Consider the following 25279-nt stretch of genomic DNA (forward strand, 5'->3'; position numbering starts at 1 on the left):
TTTGAAATTACTAACTCACAAGTTTTTCTACGCCATCAGACAATAGAGTGTTGGTTTCTAAAACATTTCTAAAATGTAATACTCATTGTTTCTGGGATTTTTCTTCAACAAGGAAGAAATGGTTGGTGCTGTTCCCTACACTTGTCTGATATCTTAATTTTTATAGTTAGAAATAAATAAACTAGATTTAACATAAATGGGATTAATCATACTTTTGTTTGTTAGAGACAGCTGATTAGTTTACAAGTTAAAGTGCTAAAATATCAATGGCTAAATATGAAATAAAGTACTCTTTTAAAAAATTTTTATTTGTTCTAATTAGTTGTACATTAAGGTAATAAATATATTTAATCATTAAATGTGTGTTTTCATAGATTGGTAAATGGAAAAAGGTTTAAGATTACTTTGTGTCTGTGTCTTTACTGAAACAAAGTTAACTAAGATTTGAGTACTATCAGGTGGACTTTATATACAAAGAGTAAAAAAAGGTTTCAGTTGAATTTCAATTGAAGTACCATAAAGACTTAAATGTCTTTTATTAAAGTGCAGTAATTTGTATAAATTCAGAAATTTCATACGATTGTTTCAAAATGTAAGTTTTAAAAAGGATCAACAGTTAGGAAAGAGATATAAGAAGGTTCTAGATGTGCAAATATTTTTTTAGTATGGAAAGTAGAAGGAAAAGAAATGTTTATGAATGAGAAAATCTTTATGTTGTAAAGTAAAAAGTTGTAGAATGTCTAAGAAAGGTACAAAAGGTTTGTGGACGACAAATTTCAAAAAGTTTGTGAATAAATTGATCATATATAAGTAACACAATTAGTTAAAGTTATTCAAGTTTTTTTTTCCCCTAAGGTCAGATATTAATGTACTAATACACTAAAGTATAATATTCTATGGTTGAAGTAAAAAAGATTTTTCACAACATTAATCTGCTCTTGTCTATCAAGATAATCTCTTTTGTCTGTTAAGTTTTATTTAGAGAAACTAGTCTTAAATGAATTAGGGTTTTTACAACTTTGGTTAAAGAACAAATATCAACTATTACTTAGAGTATTACTCCATATTACAGAGTCTAAACTTGTCTTGTTTATTTAGCTTTTAATTTTTTACAGACTGCGTTTTGATTCACTGTACACAAATGGGGTACATAATTTCATTTCTATGGTTGTACACAATGCAGGTTCATACCATTCGTGTAATCATACATGTACACAGGGCAATGATGTCTGTCTCATTCCACCATTTTTCATACCCCCTATTTTCTTCTACATATTCTAAAGTTCCCCCATTATTCTCTTATTCCCCACCCCCACCCCATCCTCCACTTATCAGGGAAAACATTAGGCCTTTGGTTTTTTGGGCTTGGCTTATTTCACTTAGCATGATATTCTCCAATTCCATCCATTTATTTGCAAATGCCATAATATTATTCTTCTTTATGGCTGAATAGTATTCCATTGTGTATATATACCAGAGTTTCTTTATCCATTCATCTGTTGAAGGGAATCTAGGTTGGTTCCACAATCTAGATATTGTGAACTGAGCTACTATAAACATTGATGTGTCTGTGTTACTGTAGTTTGCTGATTTTAGGTCCTTTGGGTATAAACTGGGGAGTGGGATAACTGGGTCAAAAGGTGGGTCCATTCCAAGTTTTCTTAGGATTCTAAACTTGTCTTTAAAAGTTAAACTTGGTTAATATAAAAACATCAGTGTAATTGTGATGCTATTACTAACTTCTTGGTATAATAAATTGAATCCTAATCCAAGTATGCAAGTCTTTAAAGTACAAGGTTTAGAAGAACATTTTATCAAGCTTGTGTCCTTTAAACTAAGGTTTAAAGTAAAAATTTGGGATCATAAAAATTATGTTTCTTGGTTCACAACTATTATGCAAACTCAATATGGTTTTACTATTGTAAATTTTATTTGTATTTTCCTTGTAAACTCTATTGTCTATTAGTGCCTTACAGAAGTGTAACTTCTAATATAACAATCTGAGTTAATTTGAGATAATAGGCTAACTTCCAGTACTAATACAGACTCTAATTAAATAGTAGGAGTAAATGATTGTAAAGTTATAGACATTAAAGTTAAAACCCAGTACTCTTACTTTAAGACTGGTGAAACTGGCCTGCTGGATATTTAAGACCAAAATGTGGAGACAAATTTAAGGAAGAAAAATGGTCAAGAAAGAAAATAGTCATATATTTGACTCTTGCCCTCTAAGTCACCTGGAATCCTGGGAATAAGAGGACTTCTCTAAAGGCTTTGAAACTGAGTCACATGACTTCCTGATCAGGGGGATCACTGAGACCCTAGAGAACAGAAAGTCGACCTGTGCATATGCTAAAAAAGAGGAGGGTCATTGGAGAAGGGAAATATCCCTGATACTTCTAAGGGAAGCCCGTGTTCAAAGGACACTGACCCATCCTTGCAGATGGCACTAAAAGAGCTAAGAGGCTGCTATCAGGTTCTCAAGAGTGACCCCTGAGGGAACTCTGCTGACTCTTAACAATAGATAAAAAGAAGGTCAATTTGACCACCTAGCAAAAACATTTATAACAAATGCACAGCCATTCCTGGGCATTTAAAAGAAAGGAGAATAATCCTTTTAATGCAACTTAATATGTACCCTTGTGTCCGGCCCATCAAAAGTAAATAAGACTGGAGGCTACAAAAGAGGGATTGTTAGACAGGAGTGCCTGGTAACTATCAAAGGAGACTATCAGATTCAGAATTTTCAGTCAATAGTCAATTTAAGGCTTACAAATCCTGTTAACCTCCTACATAGGCAGACTTGATCTGTGTTTTCTAGTATGATTATCTAGCCCTAAGTAACAGAAATAAAGGAATCTCTACTAAGCTCAGAGGTTATGCCAATAAAAAGGTATTTTGTAAAAATCAAATGACATTAAATAGATTGACTACATCTTATGGGGGTATCTGTGACATAAAAACTAAGTGTTGAGTTTACATTCCCAACAACTTTGGCAATGTTAAAGGTTGACATTCCCAAATAAAGGCCTTGTCCTCACGGGCCTTGTTATGGCAACAACTTCTTAGCTCTTGCACCTCCTGATGAGAGATTATCATGATATCCATTGACATGTTCCAGTTGCTGCAACAACTTTTTGTATTAATCTTGTTCCAATACTCCTGTCTTTTTGTTTCTCTCATAGAAGCACCATCTTCTCAGATGACTTTATCACCCACACTTTCTGAACCAGACTTTATGTCATGGACCCCACAACTGACTGAAAACATTCCTAAGAGGGAAACTGAAACTGCTTGCCCCACGTCACAGACTCTCAGCTCAAAATAGCTAGAGTGGCCATCATCCATTTTCCTCTAACAGCAGTTAGAGTGGAGTTCTCAGAGACGAACTGAAGCCAGGGGTGGGAGTGTGCAAAGGAACAGTCAGGGTAAGTAATGAATAACTTGGCCCAATTGGGGAGATGGGGGCTGGTTCAAAGGAGGAAATGGAATGTGAATACCTTCAGGACACTTCCCCACTCTCCACTGGTTGCCAAGGTAACCTGCCTCCAGGGATTGTTTCTCCCTGCAGGAAGTTGTAGGGGTTATTAATTAATGCTTCCTGGGCTGCTCCCTTCCTACCTGGGTGGGAGAGGACAGGCCATGAGAACAAAGGAAATCTAAAATGTATAAAAGGAGCAGGACTCCTCCACTTCTTTGGACACTGAGTTCTGGGCTCCCTTCTCTGTGGAGATGTCCGTCTCTGTTGGTCCTTTAAATAAAACTTGCTGTCTATGTTTGCCTTGGCATTTCTTGGGTGTTCGGTCTTCAACATTCTGGGGAAACTGAACTCAGCCCTGACTGATTCTCATCACTGGCTTCACTACCTTTTCCCTTCCTTCGTCTTCCAAATGGAACCCAGGCTCTCCAGTTCAGGCGTGTCTTTTCGTGGGAAGCTTCCAAGATCATCCTCCTTCCCTTGAATGCAGTTGCTGTCTTCTGTGATCCAACAGTGTCTTTGCAGATATTTCTTTATTTCACCACATTGCGATTCTCGATCAACCTCTCTTGCTGTCCTATGGGCTATTGACTCTGTGAAGGTGGCACTTTTAACTATGCCATCCCAGTTTTCCTGACCCCTAAGGCCCCAGACTTCCTTCTCCTTCAAACAGGTGAGGTTATGGGAACCTTAAAGTTTAAAGTCTTAAAACGCAATCTCCTAGTTCATAGATACAGATACATGAATTAGTTAGCAAGAGTCAACTGAAGTCAAGCGTTGGTGACAGACTTTTAGCACACCTCAACTCTGCTCTGAGATGCTAGACCTGTGAATATCAAACAGTTCAACACTGATACGTGGAAAGATACTTACTAGCAAGTGCATAGATAGAAGAGTTTCTTTGGTTACTTTTAGTTTCATATTTATAGAGACTGGTAAGGGTCTGGAACACTAACATGAATTCTCCTATCCTACCGTTCCATCCCCTACAGCTCTGGTCTTTGTGCTGTGATTCAAAAGAGTTCTAAAAATCTACGTATCTATAATAATTGTAGAGTGAAGTAAGTCTTAGACTGTCATAGCTGTGAGACATTACTGATGAGGAGGAAGAAGCCCAACAAGGGTTGATAAATTACCAAGTGAATCCTGAACGCAAGGTGCTGGGCAGAAGCATGCACATCCTGCCTTTCATTTCATCCTTTCAAGAAAGCCCCACAACACCCTGGGTTTTGAGACCAGCAGGCAGTAGCTTTGGGGTTTTTCAACCAGAACAAAATGATTAGAGTCAGAGCTGGGGTTTGACGGCAGCCACTTTTAGGTTCACAAGCTATGCAGTATTCTTTGTCTTCATTCACCAACCATTTCTCTTCAAAAATGGCACAACTGAAATCAAAAGGTTTTATTTCATGACTGGTGTCACTTAGTGAGTGACAAATCAAGGGCAGGAACACAAGGGCTGTGACTCCATGGGGCTGTTGTTGCTTTCTCAACCGTTCATCAGACCTAGTCTCCGTGCTATACTCAGCCCGATGCAGGCCCACTCAGCAGTTCTAGATCAGGGAACTCAACCTGGTAGCTCATTCTCATTCCTCAAGTCTTGGGTTAAACACCTGTCAGTCACGGCAGACCAGGTTACACTCTAGCTAAGAGTCTTAGTGGCTGCAAGCAGCAACAGTGGTTGTGCATACTCCATGCCCACTGGTGGGCAGCTCTGGGCTCTACTTTCAACTTCCTTCCTCCCGGGCCCAGGTAGATGCAGCCTGGTGACGTGGATGGTGTACTGGCCCTACATCCTCTCCGCAAGACTGGATACTGCTCCCTGGGGCTCAGGACACTGGATAAAAATTCAGGTTAGCTGTTCCTACAAGCCTTCAGTGCCAACCAATGTAAAATGGTGCAGAGAAGCTGTGCTAGAACTTACATTTTGTCAGGAGAGAAGGCACATGTCAACTAATGTAATTCAAGTCCAGTTCTTAAGGGAAGGAGGAGCTCTCTTGCACGCTGTTTTTCTGGAGGAAACCCTCATATCTGCAACCCCCTGCAATACACATGAAGGGTCTGGGGACAACTACATAACTTTTTCAGCCTGTTGGCTGCTCATGGTGATTGCAATGTTATTTTGAGTCTTGGACAGAGTATTTTTTCCCTGTTATTATTATTTTTATTCTAGTTTCATGGTTTCTTTGGCAAAACAATTTCCTTACAAACCTTGCTGACTTAAAATTTGTTTTTCTTCAGTTAGTCTCAAGTGCCACCCCAAGTTCTTTCGTCAGGCATGATTCTCCAGTTTGATTTATTTCTTGCCTCTTGGCTGTGAGGTTTCTTTCTTCCTCCAGTAAAAGGTAGCTAGCTGATACCTTGTGGCATTCCAAAATAAAATCTGGGAAGATAATACCCCAGTTCCCATCTTTGTCCAGTTCAATCGAAATGTTGCACTGGGTCTCATAAGCTTTTAAAAATGGCTCATTCCTAATCCTCGGAACAGTTGGCTTTCCTAACCCAGCACAACTCTGAATTTCTGGACTTTGGCATTTTCTTTCTTCTCTGCTTTCCAACTAGCCAATTCTTTCCTGAGTTACTTTTTCTTTATTTAATCCTTGCCAAACACACCCAATAACAACAAAACCACTGAAAAAAAAATCTGTTTACAACCCCTTCCTTAACTCATAAGGAAAACAGTCTGACACCTGAATGATCTGCTTCCATACAGCATGCATCTCTTGTTATTTATTCAGAGGTCCCTGCCAATCAACTTCAACTCACCTTATTTTATCTTGTTTGCTTTCTGTTGTTGTTTGTTTTGTTTTTTATAGGGGCCAACTTCAAGGGGTCACCTTTTGATCCAGTTATGGTCAACTATCTTCTATGTGAAATCTAAGTACTTGCTGGTTCAGTACCATAGGGGACCATTCCTCACTCACTTTAGAATCACATGTGTGCTGCAAAGTTCTCTTTTAGGGTCCCAGGCGCCTTTCACTTTGTAGGTCCAAAATCACCCTGGAGTCCTCCTCCTTGGCAGCTAGAAGAAAGTTTGGAGACTCACGTGGGAGTCTTTAGTGATAGGGACTGGGTGTAGCAAACACCATCAAGGTCCACATTTCATTGGCTAGAACTCAGTCATGCAGCTCTGCAATTCATTCTGCCTGTGGACCAGGGGAAAAGTAAATAAGGAATAAATAACATTTTCTCAGCCATAGTCCAAAAAGACTTCTTTTCCACATTCTCTACCTATTTCAATAATAATGTCAATTACTTGTCCCCATAGACGAAATTCAGGATTCAGATCCCATATCTAATCTTCTGCTGAGTCTTAATACCTTTAATATCTCTTTCCGTTTTGCCCATTTGTTCCACTATGACAACCAAAGTCTTCGTTTAGGTATCCATTTAACTACAATGGAACTTCTATAACCACCACCTCCCGGATCTGACTACCTCCTGTGAAGATTTCCTCCAGTCTGAGTTGCACTCAGCTGCTAGGCCTGCCTTAATAAAGTGAAAATGTGGTCATCCTACTCCAGGGATTTCAATATTCCCATCACTTCTTATGTCTTTTAGAAAGTCAACATTTTTTTTAACACAAAGTTCCCTTAGTGATCTGTCCCTATTTGTCCATCTACAATTAACTTTGGCCTCTCTTGACTCTCTGCTTTGCTTCAGCCAGCACCAACCATGTTTTGTTAATAATTTTAATTATTTTTTGATATTATTGTAGAGTCACATGATATTATTGTAGAAACGATGCCTCAACCACTTTTAATTCCTGAAGCATGTCATGCATCTGCCTCTCCCACATGCCTCCAGAGAGACTTTCTGTTCATTAACTCTCACTTATAATTTAATCCTGGTTTTAACTGTTTCCTCCCCTGGGAAGCCATCCCCTCTCCCCGCTCTGTGGGTCTGGTGCTCTCTCCTCATCCTCCTACTTCACTTGTATGTTTCCACCTTCAGGCATAACCTGCAGCAGGGTCTTGCTGGTCTCTGCATCTTACCGGAGGCAGGGACTATTTCTCTTTACAATCTCATAACCTTGGTGTGTGGCTCCGCTCTTGGCCCACAGAAGGTACTTTGCAAATGACTGGATTTCTGCTTTGGTAGACTCCACAATGGCTCAGTATTTGGGCTCTGGATTCTGTCTAATTGTATTTTGTACATTGAAAAGTGAATTCAGCAGCTGTAGTGTGTTTAATCCCTGAATATTCCAAAGAAACTACTGACTCATGCCAGCTCATGGAAATTAACCTCCCAGCCCTTGGAAAACACTGCCTGCCAAAAGTGTCTTTGCATGCCTGGGGGCTTGGCCATTCTAGAGAGTTTGAGCTAAAAATGCTGTTTATGGTGGGGCTCCTGGGCACAATCTCTTTTTGAGAGCTGGAGAGGATGAAGACAAATAACTGAGGCCGGCCAACTAGGAGTCCCTGCCTCTGTGGCAGATTCCCAGTGAATACCCTGGACACGGAGGCTCGGGTAGCTTCCCTGGTGAGCAATACTCTACACATACTGATACATATGGTGGATAGGAGAATTAAGCACTGTCTGTGTTGCATGCTGAACTAGGACAAATGGAAGACTGTGTCTGGGCTCTCCTGGACTCCACCCTATTGCTACTGCTCATCTGAATCTCCTTGTTCTTGGTGTGGTAAGTTGCAACTATAATGCCTTTTTGGAGTTCTGTGAATCCTATTAATTCAAATGATGTAAGAGAGTCTTGGGAACCCAAAATGACATTGGATTTAATTTCAAAACAAATTAGTTCTCTGACAACAGATATAAACCCTATAGACTTTAGTTTCATTATTTGATATTTAGGGCTAATATTAGTAGTACTTACCTCATTGGAGGACCCAAGATGATTCAAAATTGCATGTAACAGGCATTTGAACAATTATGAGTGATCAATAAGTATTAGGTACTTCTTAGTTATTGCTATACCATAAGCATTTCCATGTTTATTACACATAATTTTTAAATATTTAAAAATGAGAGTATGTGTTTGCTGTCTGTGTTGAACTGTCTTTCTGTTTCTCAGCTTCCCTTCTCAGTGGGAAGATACAGGGTGCTGTGAACGGAACTCTTAACTAGAATGAGATATATTCAGTATATTCAATGCTTGTATAATTATATCAAAATGGATTCTGCTGTCATGTATAACCCAAAAGAACCAATAACTCAAAAAGTATTTAGAAATAACTGCATACTATTCCTTTAAAGGATATCTTCTGCCATGTCTTCATCATGAATATCAGTTTTTTCCTAATTATTTTTATCATTAACAACATAGTACTGGATATGCTCATGGGGATTTCTATAATTTAATTTCCTTAAGATACATTCCACAGATGAAATTTCTGGGTCAAAAAGACGAAATATTTTATACTTGTTTCATGTGTGTTGACAGATTGCTTTTCAAAACATCAGTACCAGTTTATATTTTTAAAAACTAAGATTTTGTCCATTTTCTTAGACCTATGAGGAAAAATTTAAAGAAGTGATTTTTTATCAAGTATCTCAGAGAAATGCAACATCCTAATGTGACCACAAATTTTTTGAAAATGAACCAAAAAAAATTCTTTTCTCCCTCTGTTTCTGAAAAGGGAAGGCTCATATTTACAAAAATGGCAATTATTGCTTTATGCAAGCATCTGTGGATAAAGAGAGAATTCACCTAATAAATGCATCCTAATAGATGAAAAAATAACCTCTATTGGCAAATCTGCATCTATTAGAGTGAATTAAGGGGAAAGGAAAACATTTTTATCCTCAGTTCTACAGACGGAATTAATTCATTAGGCAGCATTATGTTAATCACCTTCATTTGTAATGTGATAGTCTTGTCATCCATGTTTGCACAAATCTGAAGCAGGAAATGAGGTTTTTCTGCAGGTGAATTTCAACTTCAGCTTCTCCATGGGTATCACTGTCATGAGAGCATTCTCATTCTCCCTACGCGCCTCTGTAATTAAATGGAGGTGGTAGTCCAAATAAGAGCTATAGCTGCAGACTCAACTTGCAACTTTTAATCTTTCTATTGGAACTTTCCTGATGGGTCTGCTCAGGCTGACTGCTCTCAGGGAGGAATGCAGCACAGACATCTTTATGAACTCCGCTAACAGAGGAAACTGGAATGTTCCAAGGTCACAAAATGACATCCTGGCTGTCTACACATGCTCTTCATAAATGAAGCTCTGCAGACTCATTTTGCCTTTCCCCGACCACTTAGCAGCAAAAGACCTGCAACTGGCATCCTCAGGACCTCTCCAAAATGGAGCCTTTCAGGAGAGAAACTGTGATAACCAGAGGAATCAATGCAGAAACCACAGGGCTCATCCATTTATCTCACCAAATTCATCGCTGCTTTCCCCTTGAACTGTGACCTTCCCTGGGCTTGTACTAAATGCTGCCCCACTGTCCATGCACAGATTGTCCCACTGTCTTCATTGTCCTCCTATCTCTGTGCTGCCAAGCCCTAAACACCTGTCCAGACGTGGAAATGTGTGACTTGCTCTCGATCATCCTTCTGGAGATTTCCATGTGATTAGCAAACTCAGGTTTGTGTTGTAGGAATTTCGATGCATGTCCATTCCCTCCTCTGAACAATCAAACTATCTGAGAGATAGATTATGTCTGATTCACCTCCATATTCTCAAATGGACCAGCACAAAGCAGTGGTTAAAGAAGACCATGTTGAATGAATAACTAAGCAAAATGGATGGAAAAAGGGCATTGTGTGAATGTATGTCATATTAGGATAAAGAATCCTGACTGTAGGGACATTCATTACCTCTATAATTAAAAAAAAAAAAAATGTCGAATATCTACTCTGTCCCATGTCAAATGCTGGCTCTGCTTCTAATTAGCTATGTGATTTTGGGCACATAATTTTTCTGAATCTCAGTATCCTCCTTTATAGAACAGAGATAATGATTTCCAACTTATAGGGGTTTCATGAGCAATAAATGAGAAAAATTATAAAAACCTCTCTCAGTGCAAGATTTGCATAATGATTCATATTTTCCTTTTTCCTTTTCCTTCTATCAGAAAAAAAAAATAGAAATCAATCAAAAAAGTACAATCCTTTGCCAAGTCAGTACTATGGAGTCCCCGTGCTTAGATAAAAGAAAATAAAAGTAAGAAAATTACTTCTAAAATGTAGTCTTATCCTGACTCATAAGATATATAGGACTGTTTGCAATATTACAAATTGAATGATGTAGCTCACATTTTCATGGTGCTTCATACTTCTTCTAATGTGGAAACTGAGGCTCAGAGTCAAATTGCTTCCTGTGGCTATCTGAACAGGAAGCACCAGGGCCAGAGAGCAGACCCCTTGTCCTGGCACCCAGTTGAACACTTTCAGGCTCTAAAACCTCCACCAGTAAGAAGTGCTGCTGCCCCAGGACACGTTTCAGCCAGATTTTTCTTATCCATCTCCTTATTCCAGATATTTTCCCAGTGGGCTCAGTTTCCAGCAGGCCTCTCCTTTTCCAGCTCCTGCCTACCATCCTGGACTCCTGCAAGAAAGGCCTAGTAAATATGTCATCAAGGCAGTGTGTCATAAATCCAGCTTGTCAGGATGCTGCTGGGAGCTGGGAGCACAGCCCAGGTGAGCCATAATGGGAAAACAAGTGAGCCTTTCTCCCTGAGCCGGAACCCGCTGCCAGTTCACCTTGCAGTGATGTGCGTGCTTCCTGCAGCTGGCTATGCAGCTTTGGTGAGTGTGACGCATTTGTTTTTATCCCTCATCAGACAGGAAGCCATTCTGCTCTATAGTTTCTATGCCAGAAGGGTTTTGTGATGAACCCTAGAGAGTATGTCCCATCGTGATCCAGAGAAAGAGTCCATGGCACCTGAAATAGCTGAGCAAAGGAAGGGAACCCCAAATCCCTCTACTCTTTTCTGAATCAGGGGAACACAGAACCTGCAAATACCTTTTTTAAGGAAGTAATGGACTGAGAGGAGTCTGCCTTCAGCACCTGGAAAACTGGGCTTTAGTTCTTCTTTTGATAAAATGTTACCAAAAAATTCACTTAAACTACAAATTTGCCCAACTATATGAATTACTTTGGACAATCATATATATATATATTCTTGAACTTGATATTGAGTTGCAATGGCTGAGGGATAAGCCTGGAACCACATATTTTTAATAAGTATTTCAAGTGCTATCAGATATATTTGGAAAATATGGGTTCATAATCTCCAAAGCCCCTGGCATCTGAGTTAATAATATATGGAAGATGGTGGGCATAAGCGGTCAATATCTCACCTTCTTCATATTACCTGGAGAGTTTGCTAAAAAATGCAAATTCCCAAACTGTACTAAAGACATGCTGAATCAGAGTCCTTGGGAGTGTCTCTTATGCACTTTTATAACAGGCTCTCCAAGTGATTTTTATCCACATCGAGATTTGGGAGTCACTAATAGAATTTCTTTCTACAGCTTGCTGTGTTTGAAGACACTATCAATTTCATAGGCAGTTGTAAGGATTGTGGGAGATAAAAATTATTTAACATAGTTTCTGCCATGAGTGAGTCCCGGAAATCTCTTACATGCAGACATAATAAAAAGCTGAGTGCTTTTTCTTTTGGTTTCCACACCATACCAGGAGGGAGCATAGTGACTGGTCAATATGTTCTTATTGATCAAAACTACTTCCAAAGTTGATGGTGTGTATTCTGTTTTCTCCTGTTTATTTTTGAACTGGAAGAATCTCAGTGGAATGAAAACTGGGCCTTCACCAGAGCTATTCTTGTCCTCATAAAATGTTACATTTGGATTGCTAAAGCAGCGTCTTCTGAGATGGGCAGGGTTATTATTAGCCTCGTTTCATGTAAGGAAAAGCAGATGCACAGGGGAAGGTGACCTTGACCTTGCAGGGTGCACTTGGTGAACTCAGCCACTTCATCTTCCATCTAGTCTGTCCCACTGCCCCCTGCTGCTTGTCACATCTGCAATTACAAGGCCATCACCATTACCAAATCTTTTCCCAAAACTTCTCCCCTCCTTCCCTTGTCTTTATGCTCTGCATTCACCTTGCAAAGATTCCATCTTTTCACACGGGCCCTGTCTCCAGCCAGCATGTGATAAATAAATCACATGGAGGTGCCAGGCACAAAGGAAGTTGGTTCCTTAAGCTGTGACTGCTTTCAACACAATGTGCATGGAAGGGACTTTGATGGTGGAAATTCAGACACACTGGCACCTAAACAGGTGAAAGAGAGTAAGTCAGAAATTCTTCCCCTTGAATAATAATTCTGAAGATAACTTTTCCTCCATGTCTCTGGCTGCTACTGATGCCAGCTTTGTCCCCATTCTCTTGGCCTTTCATGTTATTCAGAGAAAAGCACAGATCTCCTGGGTCCCTGAATATCTTGGGAGTCATTTTAGACATCAGCTCTTTTCACATGTGAGAATGATGTCAGGAGTAGACATGGAACAACACAGAACAGAGGCTACCAGGGGGTCTCATCCGACTTAGGAGAATCCTGACATCAGGCCTGACGTTCTGGCCTTGGGCCTCTAGCGCAAGAGTTCCCCACAGTGATGGCATGGGTGAAAGAAACTTCAGCCTGATGTTTCATGGGATGTTTTCACATGTCTACCTCTGACACAGTATTTCTATTTGGAATTTTGCAATAGTACTTAATTTATCCTTTGTAACCTCATCCTAGAATTGATATTCAAGTACACTTAGCATTCAGATTAATTAAAATATATTCATTTCTTCATTATTTTATGTGAACTACTCAATTATTTTCTCACCAAGAATAATAATCATTAGCTCTTGGAGTATTCTCAGCGCTTCCATTCCTATTTTTATTTCAATTTTTTGAAGTTATCAATCCTCTTGTACAGAATGATGCATAAAAATACGCCAGGTATTAAACATATGAATTCAGATTCTTTTAACATATGGGATTACGGAGGAGGCTGCAGGTGGTGAGTGGTGCTTGATTTAACCTTCTCCATTTCCATCTGTTTACATTTGTATGTACTCCCTACCATGCTATCTGAGGCAATCAGTGCCACTTTATGTCCCACATTACCCCTTTTGACCCCTCATTCCACATGCTTTCTCAGGCTTTGGCTAGCAGAGGAGTTATGCTTTTTTGTTAAAACCCAAGTTTGGAAATAGCCTCATGAACCGAGACTGCTACTCTCAAGAAACAGGAACTTTGAAGATTCTAAAGGATACCTGAGTGTTGGGGGAATATTGCTAAAAGTTCAGATAGGTCAGGTTTTGAGAGGCTCCTGGGGTTTCCCCTAGAAGTCTCCTGGCCTGGGATAGCAGCTGTTTTGGAGAGGAGATATTCTAGGAGCAATGGCAGATCCTGGACACCGTGTTAGTGTCAGAGAAGAGAGAGTTTTGCATGTAAAGAGGACAGCTGGACTTTGTGGCTTTGGCACATACTGGTCATTGGCACATGCTGGTTCTAGCTGTAACTTTAAAATTTGTGCAAATCCCTTAAAAATTTCCAACAGTGGTCTTAAAATACATACTGAATGTCATCATCCAGTTGGGTTACCATCTTGTCATAAGCTGGGTGGCTTAAACAGCAGGTTTATTTCTCATAGTTCTGGGCCTAAGAAGTCCAATATAAGAGTGTGAACAGATTTGGTGGCTGCTGAGGGTCCTCTCCCCAGCTTGCAGATGGCTGGCTGTCTTCTCAGGACCTGATCTTTCCTGAGTGTGTGCATGTGGGGAGAGACGGAGATTCTCTTCTCTTAATCTTGTAGGGACACTAACCTACAAAAAAATGTCCAGCCTCACAGTTCAGTCTCAACTTACCTCCCCAAACTCCCACCTTGAAATGCCATTGCCTTGAGGGTGGGAGCTTTGACATATGGGTTTCGAATGGTAAAAATCTCTGATTCGTAACATTGAATGAGGAAAAGAAAATGGTGCTGTACTCAAAATGTGGGGAAAACCTAACTCTATTTATAAATTTAGAAAATATACATGTGACTCAGTGGTAGAGCACTTGCCTAGCATGTGTGAGGCACTGGGTTCAAGTCTCAACAACACATATAAAAATAATGAATAAAATAAAGGTCTATCAACATCCAAAAATATATTTAAAATATACAAGAAATAACGCTTAACCTCTGCCTTGTGTTCTCAATAAAGATTAAGAAAATGTGCACTCTGACACAAAATCTTAAAAATTGCAGGAAAAACAACAAAAATAAACAACCCAAAATACTCCACTTGACAGAAATGGTTTGGAAAGAAAGCTGAGTAAACAAGAGAGCTTGGAATTAAAAACAGAACTGCACCATTGGCACTGGCATTGGGAACAAGGATAAGGACTGATAAGGCAAATAATAAATCTTTTTGGTGTAACCAAGTTGGCAAAAGACAATGGTTAAGGGCATGGAAATCGTGACTGAGAAGGCTATAAATGCAAAAGGCCAGCCATGGAGAGGTAATCTACAAATAAATGAAGATCTGACCAAACATATGGATATTAATAGAAATTGAAAGACTAATGAAAAAACTCCCTGAGCTCAGAAGCCCTACATTATTTATCAAGAATATTCAGTGAACATCAGGAAAAAATAAACAAGTAGACACATTAAAAAAAAAACACAAAAAAAACCTGTGCTGAACTTTTGAACATTTTATTATAAAAAAATTCTAACAGATAATTAATGGAACTTTACACAAAACACTGGCACCCATCACCTTGATTCCATTATTTTAGAAATCATATTGTTTTAATCAGATTTTTTCATCACTGTGACCCAAAGATTGCCCAAGAATGAGGTGGAGGAGGAAAGTTTATTTGAGGCTCGGGGTTCAGAGGTCTCTGTCCATAGACGGTGGCTCCACGACTCTGGGACTGAGGTGAGGCAGAACATCATGGCTGAAGGACATGGTTGAGGAAAGCAGCCTAGGTCATGGCAAGAGGCAGCCGAGAGAGAGCTCTGCTCACCAGGAACAAATTATAAACCCAAAGCTGTGCCTGCAGTGACCTGCTTCCTCCAGTCACTCCCAACCTCCCTACAATTTCTATCCAGTTAATCTGTTCAGGTGGGTTAATGCACTGATTAGATTAAGGCTCTCATAACACAATCATTTCACCTCTAAATTTTCTTGCATTTTCTCACACATGAGCTTTTGGGGAATACCTCATGTCTAAACCATACATATGGATATACATATATATGGATGTGTAGGTATGTGTGTGTGTGTGTGTGTGTGTGTGTGTGTGTGTGTTCAGGGAGAGATAGAGAGAGAGAGATCAACACCATTAGGCTGAGAAGCTCAATATACAATATAAACAGCAAAATGAACTACAAACTTTACCAATTAGGAACCTTCAGCTAACATCTAACTTGGCACTTTTTGCTCTAACCAATCTAATAAGTTTCCTTTTTCCTGTTTCCACAAACATCAAAATTTCCTTCTTTGCCTCTCTCAGGAGTGTGCTACATTGGAGGCTGGTACTGACGGATTCATGAATTGCTGAATGATCAAATAATCCTTTGAAAAAAATTATTCTTGAGACAGGGTCTCCCTAAGTTTCTCAGACTGATCTGGAACTTGTGATCCTCCTGCCTCAGCCTCCTGAGTAACTAGGATCAAAGATGTGCACCACTGTTCCATCATTCTGTTTGAAATTTTAATGTGAGTTTAATTTTTTACACTGCGAATTAGTATTTCACTGTATTTGCTTATTGCATATCTATGTATCTTTCCCTATCCGTCCACTAATGTATTTTATTGCTGATGCATTTCAAAGTAATTATTGACATTTTGCACTCCCCTTTAAGTGCTTAGATTAATATTATTAACAAGTGTTCAAAATATGTTTAAAACCTTTTGTCTTTGTATATTTATGTTCATAAAATGGAGGATCTTTCTACACATTTACTAAGGTTTGACAAATGTGTGTGCTCGATTAACCCAAACCCCAGAGAGATGTACACACCACCACCACCCCTGCCCATTCATTTTTATGTACCTCCTTCTCCCTGAAGCAATTACTATTCCAATTATTCCTACATATTCTCTAATACATAGGAATAATTCTATAATTCTATGTATGTGTTCTATAATTTCACATATGTCTCGTACTTGGTTGTGGAGATTTCTTTCATTTGCTGAATATTTTGGGATCCCTCCATGCTATTACTTATATCTGTGTGCACTCCTCTTTACTGCTGAGTGACATTCTGTTGAATAAGTGTAGAAGGACTTTTTTTAACCCATTCAATTTGAGTTTTTCTGTATGATAATTAAGACTGCCAGGAACCTTTGTGTCCAAATTTGTGTTTGTGAAAATAAATTCACATTTCTCTTGGGTAAATGCCTAGGAAAGAAATTAGTAAGTTAGAATATCTGCATGTTTGATATGTTGAGAAAGCTACATAACCTCTCCCAGAGTGGTTATAAAATTTTACTTTCTTACTAATAATGAATGATAGTTCTAGTTGTTCCTCAGCTTCACTAAAATTTGATATTCTCCATACTTCTAAATTTAGACATTTTGGTACATGTGGAGTGGTAGAGTGGTTTTCATTTGAATTGTATTTGTGTCTAATGATGGTAAACTTTCCAAATGCTCGTGTGAGCCATTTGCATATCTTGTTTTGTGCAGCGTTTGTTAAGATATTTTGCATTTGAGGCAGATTTTCATGTCCTATGCTATGGTGCATCCAACAAACCACACAGGAGAAGGCTTAATTGGCTGCCAGTCACTGGGCCATGTGGAAGCCATTTACAATGACCCATTTGTCTGTACCAGGCAGCAGGGAGTTGTGGGTGGAGTGGGTGCAGATCCATGATTACTGCGCACTGGTCTCAGTCAAAGGTGCCATTCTTGGGGTGGATGGCTCCAGAGGTCCAGAGTATTCAATCACCTTTCAGTTTCCTGGGTACATTCATGAACCAAGACAAACTATTCATTGAACATGTTCAAACATTAGGACCCATTGATTAGGACAAGGCAATATCATCCCCTATATGTTTACTGTGATAGGTTTATGATTTTGCCCTTTATATTCTGATCTTTGTTTCATCTCAAATTACATTTCGAGAATGGTGGAAGGTGAGGGTCAAGTTTTATTTATTTTTTTCATATTGATTTCTAATTGTTCCAAATGCTATTTGCTAAGATGTTTTTCCTTTCATCTTTGATTGTTTAGCAGCTATGTCAAATATCAAGATTAGTTTATAAGTGTGGATTCTCTACAATGTTCCATTGATACATTTTTCAGTTATTCTAGTATCATATGGTCTTGATTGCTATAGCTTTATTGTAAATCTTAAAATAAGGTTGTAAGCTCTATAACACAATATCTTTTATGATATTGTTTTGGATATTTTAGACCTTTTACATTTTTATAACATAATCAGCTTGTCAACTTTATTTAAAAAAAAGAGAAACTTTCTAGGAATATGATAGGGGGTCACACTGAATTTATACATGAATCTGGGGAAATTGATAACAAAATTAAATCATACAATCTGTTGCCATAGTTTATTTCTCCATTTTTCTAAGATGACTTTGATTTTCTGAAGTAAGGCAATGTTATGTAGTTGGGAGTAAAAGTAGCTTGCACAATTTTTGTTAATTTATTTCTAAGTATTTTATGTAACCAACTCATTTTAAATTTCTATTCATATCTCCTGCTGTTAACTCCTTAAAATACAATTACATTTTATTTATCAATTTCCTATCCTGACATTCTTTGTTGAATTTAGTACTTTAACAATTCTTTGAAAGAGTTGTTAGTATTTCCTACACAGACCATTCATCATCTGCAAAATAGCAAGGGATCCATTTTTTTCCTAATCTATTTTTGCCTGCAGTGTTGGGGAGGGAACCGGGGACCTTAATGCCTGCCAGACAAGCACTCTATCAGTCATCTACACTCTTAGACCTAAGGTTTTTGTTTTGTTTTTAAATTTCTTTTTCTTATTTTGCTGCAGCTTATTAGACTTCCATTACAAAGAAGAATAGAAGTGGTGTGGTGAGCATCCTTAATTTGCTCTGATTTTAGGAAGAGAGTTTAATATTTCATTATTAAAGCTGGTATTAGCTGTATCTTTTATAGAAATGTCCCTTTTCAGGTTGTAGAAATTCCCTTCTATACCTGTTTCTGAAATTAGTTTTTCAAACGTGAGAGTTCATTAAATTTCATCAGATATTTTTATGCATCCATGTAGGTGATCATGTGATATTCATTTTTGATTCTGATAAATCACATTGCATAATTTTCAAATGTTAGACCATTTTTGTTTTATTGGAATAAACCCCATTTGATCATAAGCATTGTTATGGTGGTGTAGTTCATTTGATGGATTATGTTAATTTTTTTTTTAATCTAGGTTCAGGAGGAATATTAATCTATAAGTTTTTTGTAACGTTTTTTCTTAGCTTGATTTTAGGTTCAAGAAGTCTTGTAAAAAGAGTTGGGAAGTGTTACTTCTTCCTTTATTTTCTGAGTTTGGGTAAGATTGATATTATTTCATTCTTAAAAGTTACTGGGCTTTAACTGTGAAATCACCAGGGAATGAATCTTTTCATGGAAAAAATCTTTTTTTTTTTTTTTTTAATAGGATTAATGTCTTTGAAAGAGACTTGACTTTCACATTTTTTTGTTTCATTTTGTTTCAGTTTTGTTGGTGTTCTCCATGGTACTTAAGTTCATCCAAGTGACTTTTAGTTCATTTTTATAATTTTATGTCTCCTTGACATTAATTTTGTATGTAAGTGGGAATTTACTAAAACAGAGGTGGGAGTCGGTCACCATTGACACGCTTTCCTGTTCCCACTCCCTCTCAGTTCCTCCAGCCCTCACCCCTCTAGCCCAATGTCCATATACCCTCCATACATGAACAAGTGACCACCTTTGAGTCACTGTTGACTCCACAGAACTCATAACAGCTTGCTCTAAGGCCATCGACTGGGGCTTCCCCTAGTAAAGGTTCCTAGGTAATTCCCTGAATCCCATGACAGCTTAGGGCCAGGAGAACCTTGGCTTCTCGCTTACTCCTCACCCACTGCATGGGCACGCCTGTCCTGGAAGGTTCCCCTTCCCTTCTGCTCTCCCTCTTCCCCTTGCTGCTCTCCTATCTGGATCTCTCAGTGATAAGGACTGATGGCTTCTGTCATTTCATGCTGCTTCCTCTGACCAACACACCTGAACCTGCTCTTCCATCTGGAGAGTGGCTGAGAACAGCCAGATGGACATAGGTCAGACAAAACCTGCAAGGGCATCCAAGCAAAATGACACTTATCCTATGGGAGGGACACCTGGGCAGGGATCAGGCACTTGGGCCACCAGCCAGGATGAAAAGGTGTCCTGTGAAAGGAGCACCACAATACCCAGGAACACCTACCCTGGACCCCTATCAGGGATGGTTAGAATTGGTATCCACTTGCCACAGATGGACCTCAGGACCAAATTAGAGGAAAACACGACTTTGCTAAACTTGTTGTTATGGGATTCAACATAATATTCTACCTATAAGATATACAAGAAAATATTTTCTTTCCATTGATACTGGCCATTTGTGTTATGTCTCATTTTGTCCTTGATGGTACTATGGCTCCATTAATTTTCATATCTTCCTTTTTAAATTTCTATTCTTTGTTTCCTTTGAGTTCATATTCTCCCCCACTCCACTGCCCAGTTTCTTTCATTCTTTCTTTTTTTAAGTGGAGGAGCATTATTTTTTTAAATTTTGTTTAATAATTTTTTTTTATTTTTTCAGACAGCATTTTGATTCATTGTTCACAAATGGAGTGCATCATTTCATTTCTATGGTTGTGCACAAAGTAGATTCACACCATTCGTGTAATCATACATGTGCATAGGGTAATGATATCTGTCTCATTCCACCATTTTCATACCTGCCTCCCTCTCATTTCCCTCTATGTAATCTAAAGTTCCTCCATTCTTCTCTCACTCCCCACCCCCCACCACCATTATATATCATCATCCACTTATCAGGGAAAACATTTGACCTTTGGTTTTTTTGTGATTGGCTTATTTCACTTAGCATGATATTGTCAAATTCCACTCATTTATCTGCAAATACCAAAATTTCCAAAATTTATAAAGAACATGCAAAACTTTACACCAAAAATACAAAGAACCCACTCAATAAATGGGCCAAGAAACTGTACAGACACCTTACAGAAGAAGATATACAGGCGATTAATAAACACATGAAAAAGTGTTCAACATCTCTTGTAATTAGAGAAATGCAAATTAAAGCAACTCTAAGATTTCATCTTACTCCAATTAGAATTGCTATCATCAAGAACACAAACAATAATAGATGTTGGTCTGGATGTGGGGAAAAAGCCACACTTTTACTTTGCTGGTGGGGTTGCAAATTGGTGCAGTCACTCTGGAAAGCAGTGTGGAGATTCCTCAGAAAACTTGGAATGGACCCACCTTTTGACCCAGTTATCCCACTTCTCAGTTTATACCTAAAAGGATTAAAATCAGCATACTACAGTAAAGCAGTCACATCAATGTTTATAGCAGTTCAATTCATAATAGCTAGTTTGTGGAACCAACCTAGATGCCTTTCAACAAATAAATGGATAAAGAAACTCTGGTATATACACAAAATGGAATATTATTCTGCCAGTTTCTTAATTAGAAACTTTAGTTCATTGATTCTTCTTTTCTAATTAGCATTTAAAACTATTAATTTCCCTCACATGATACCATTTTTATGGTTACAGTCTCTTTATTCTTTATTTCAGAATATTTATTTTCTCTTCTCATATCTTCATGTATTCTTTAGAAATGACTTTCTAACATCAAATATAAAATTAAAATTTTTTATTATTCATAATTTTATTGTTTTCAGAGAAATTTCTGTGCATATCTATTCTTATAAATTTAACAGTTCAATACCTTGTCTAGAGTATACTATGTATATTAAAAAGAGTGCATATTCTACAATTACTAAATGCAGAATTTTATAAATGTACAACAGGTTTTTCAGAAGGTCTATTCAGATCATCTAATATTTAACTTAATTATTTTTCTAGATGTTTTATCAATTGCTAAAAGACAAAAATTAAAATGTACAATTGTGATTGAAGACTTTTCTCCCTTTTTATGTGTTTTGAAACTCTGCTATTAAATATCTACACATTTGTGACTACAAAATATTCCTGACAAGTTATTTCATTTTCATTGTGAAATATTCCTTTCTTTCTCTAATAGTACTCTTTGCCTTGAATATATTTTACATGTTAGTGTAGTTAAGTCAACCTTCTTATGTCTCTTGTTAGCATGGATGTATCTTCTAGTGTTAACTTTCAGCCTTTTTGTGTCTTTAATTTTAAAGCATGTCTCCTGAAGACACAACTGGCTTTTCTTCTTAATCTATGCTGATAATATACTTCTTAATTGGTATATTTAATCTACACCCTAAGTGCAATTATTTACATGACTGGATTTAGGTCTAAGATTTCCTTTGTTTTCTATTTTCTATTATTTTTTTTCCCCTTTCCTACCTCTTTTATGTTATTTGAATATTTTTAAGTAAAAGAACCACTTGTTTAGTTACAACTTTTTGCTTTAATTTTTAATGGCTACTTCAAGTATTACGATGTACATTTTTAAGTTTTAAAAATCAACTTTGGGTAAAGATTGCACCACTTAATGTAAAATACAGAAACATTACCACTATACAAGCTCATTAACTCCTCAACCTTCTTTCCTCTCTCTCTCTCTCTCTCTTTCTCTCTCTCTCTCTCAAACACACACACACACACACACACACACACACACACACACATGCACACTCACACACACACACAAACCACACAGACATATGCAGTTTTCAACTTAAGATGGCGCAATGTACAGGTTTCCCCCCCCCCACTGGAAAAATAGTACACATCCAGTAGATACCAGACTTTACATTTTGAATTTTGATCTTTTCCCAGGTCAGTGATATGTGGTATGATATTCCCTCGTGGTACTGGGCAGCAAGAGTGAGATGCAGCTCCCAGTCAGCTGTGTGACAGGCGGAGTAGCAGACAGTACTTTGCAGTGTCCTGTTTTATTGGTTCATTTTGGATAATACATGTGACATCACATGTTGTATTACCAAACATGCTGTCCATTAGATAATTTTGTCCAATTGGGTGCTAAAGGATCTGTGCTGGACAGGTTTAAGTTAGGCTGGACTAGTCTATGCTGTTTGGTAATTTAGTGCATTAAATACATTTTTTGCTTGTGAGAATTTCACTATAACATGGGTTTACTGTAACATGACTCCATTCTAAGTGAAGAGCATTTGCATACATATGCACATGTGTGTGTGCATGTGTGTGTATATGTATGTATTCTTGTAATGTCATAAATACTATAAAGCAAAACAATGTTCACTTTGAGTAGTCTTATGTTTTTATATTTTAAAGTAGTGAACAAGAAAAATCGCCTACAATTACTCAGATTGTTACCAATTCTTATCTCTGTCCTCCATGAATATCAGAATTTCCATTTGGTTTTATTTTCTTTTAGCCTGCAGAATTTCCTTGAGCACTTCTTTCAATGTAGGGCTGCTGATGACAAACTTCCTTGGTCTCTTCTTTCTGAGAATATTTACTTAGCCAACATTTTTTAAGGACATTTCTAACTGATATAGAATAATTAGCTGACAGATTCTTTTGTTTTGTTTTGATTTGTTTCATTGGATTTCATAGAATCTCGCAAGATACTTTTCAACTATATTCTGGACTTTATGGTTTGTTATGAGAAGTAAGAGATGGTTCACATAATTGTTGACCTATTTTAATCCTTCATATATTTAGTATATGTACTAAAATATTAAACTTATTAAATAATTAATATCACTTGCAAATTAATATTTTAATATTGAATTTAAAAATAATTTTAGATCCCTAACTCCAGATATTTTTACCTTATCTTTATCCTTATCTTTGCTTTTTGATTAATTGACTTTGATTTTATCCTTATCTTTGCTTTTCAATTAATTGACATATATTTACTTATGTGTTGTTTTTATCATATATTCTGCTTTTGATTCACTGTGCATTTTTTTCTTTTGATAAAAATAAAAAACTACCTTTAATAACCAGAAACATGGGTATGTTACACCAGTCTGAGAGGTACTGCAATACCAGGTAGATGCATGGAGTACATGGAACAAGCTCTGCTCCAAAAACCCACTAAATATGTTGTCCTGGGATAGAGGATGTGTCAGGTATTAAACTAATGAGAATAGATACCATATAGTTCTCAGCCAAAAGACTGAGAAATGATTCCCTGTGCATCTTGAATCTGAATACTTTTATCATTCACCAAACTTTGGGAAATTTTGTCCATTATTTATTCAAATATTTTTCTTTCTCCTCTTCCTATATTACTTTAATTATGTGTCTATTAGACTCTTGTTATAGGTTCACATGTTCTGAATGCTCTTTCTTTTTAAAAATACTTTCCTTCCTTTTATGTATTTGATAATCTCTATCCATTTTTATGTTCACATATCTTTTCTCTTTCATCTACATTCTATTTCTAAATAATTTCTAAAATTTTAGGGATAATGTTTAGTTGTAGAATTTCTACTTTGTTATAGTTTATATTGTCTATTGATCTGCTTAGATTCCCTATATTTCATTCACCAAAAACAGGTTTTTCTTTATTGTACTGTGCATAATTATAATAGCAGCTGCAAAGTCATTGTGTCTTATATCCAGCATCTGAGGCAATTTATTGATTGTCTGTGCTTGCTTCTCTTGATCACGGGTCAACTTTTTGTTTCATCACATGCTGGGTCTGTTTGGATCATGTCCATAAAATGATGCATATTATGGTGGGATGACTGGATTTTAGTATATTCCTCCAAAGATTCTTGTTTCTTTTTTTTGCTGTTTTGGCAGTTGATTAACTTAGTTGGACTCAAACTCTAACGTGTGTCTCCTGGGCAGCATCTCATAGTTAAGTTCTTTTATTCTTGAGGTGACTACTTTGAGTTTGCCTTCCACATACATATTTCAGAGTGTAGTCAAATAATTTGGGTAGAGATTGACACAGAATTTGAGAGGTTCTTCCTGTGCTTTCTCTTTTCTCAATTCCTCTTCTTGTTAACAGCCATGAGAGGCCTGAAATCTTTCGCAGGTTATTTAAGACAAAAATGCTGAGACTCCACTATAACCACTGGGGTCCACTCACATGATAAAAACCACAAACATGGGAAATCCTTCTTATGCCGTTCCATTTCCCCAAATGTCCATCTAAGACCACAATTTTCGGGCTGGGGAGATAGCTCAGTTGGTAGAGTGCTTGCCTTGCAAGCACGAGACCCTGGGTTTGATCTCCAACACCGCAAAAAAAAAAAAAAAAAAAAAAGAAAGAAAAAGAAAAAAAACCCCACAATTTTCCCACTTGTTTTTTCGCTTCTCAGAGTCTTCAGGTGGTAATTTGTGCTGTGCCTATACTACATGTTTTTACCTATGGGAGGGTCAGTTTAGCAGTAGACGATTTGACCATATAGAAGGGAACAGAACACATTAGAACTCTGTTCTGTTTAAGAATTAAATACAAACCCACCTTAATTCTGATAGAGGAAGAAACAAAATACTGTTTTAAAAATTTGCATGTAAATAATTAGTCTCATTTCACATTTCTTTTTTGCAATGCAAAACTAGAATACATTGAAGCAGCATATGCAATTTTAAGTAAATGGTTTCTTTAAAACTGATAAAAGTTACAAAATTAGTAAGTAAAGAGCGACAGCCTATCCTGATATGTTTACTGATAGGTTATAAATATAAATGAAAATAAGAGAA

General features: G+C 37.5%; 1 pseudogene; it reads right to left on the bottom strand.

Annotated features, from left to right (window-relative positions):
* Nucleotides 1-23574: 23574 nt before the first annotated feature.
* LOC124995141 (uncharacterized) lies at nt 23575-23750 on the bottom strand (annotated as a pseudogene).
* Between the last annotated feature and the right edge of the window lie 1529 nt (nt 23751-25279).

The sequence above is a fragment of the Sciurus carolinensis genome, chromosome 10 (assembly GCF_902686445.1).
Source record: "Sciurus carolinensis chromosome 10, mSciCar1.2, whole genome shotgun sequence".
Lineage (NCBI taxonomy): Eukaryota > Metazoa > Chordata > Mammalia > Rodentia > Sciuridae > Sciurus > Sciurus carolinensis.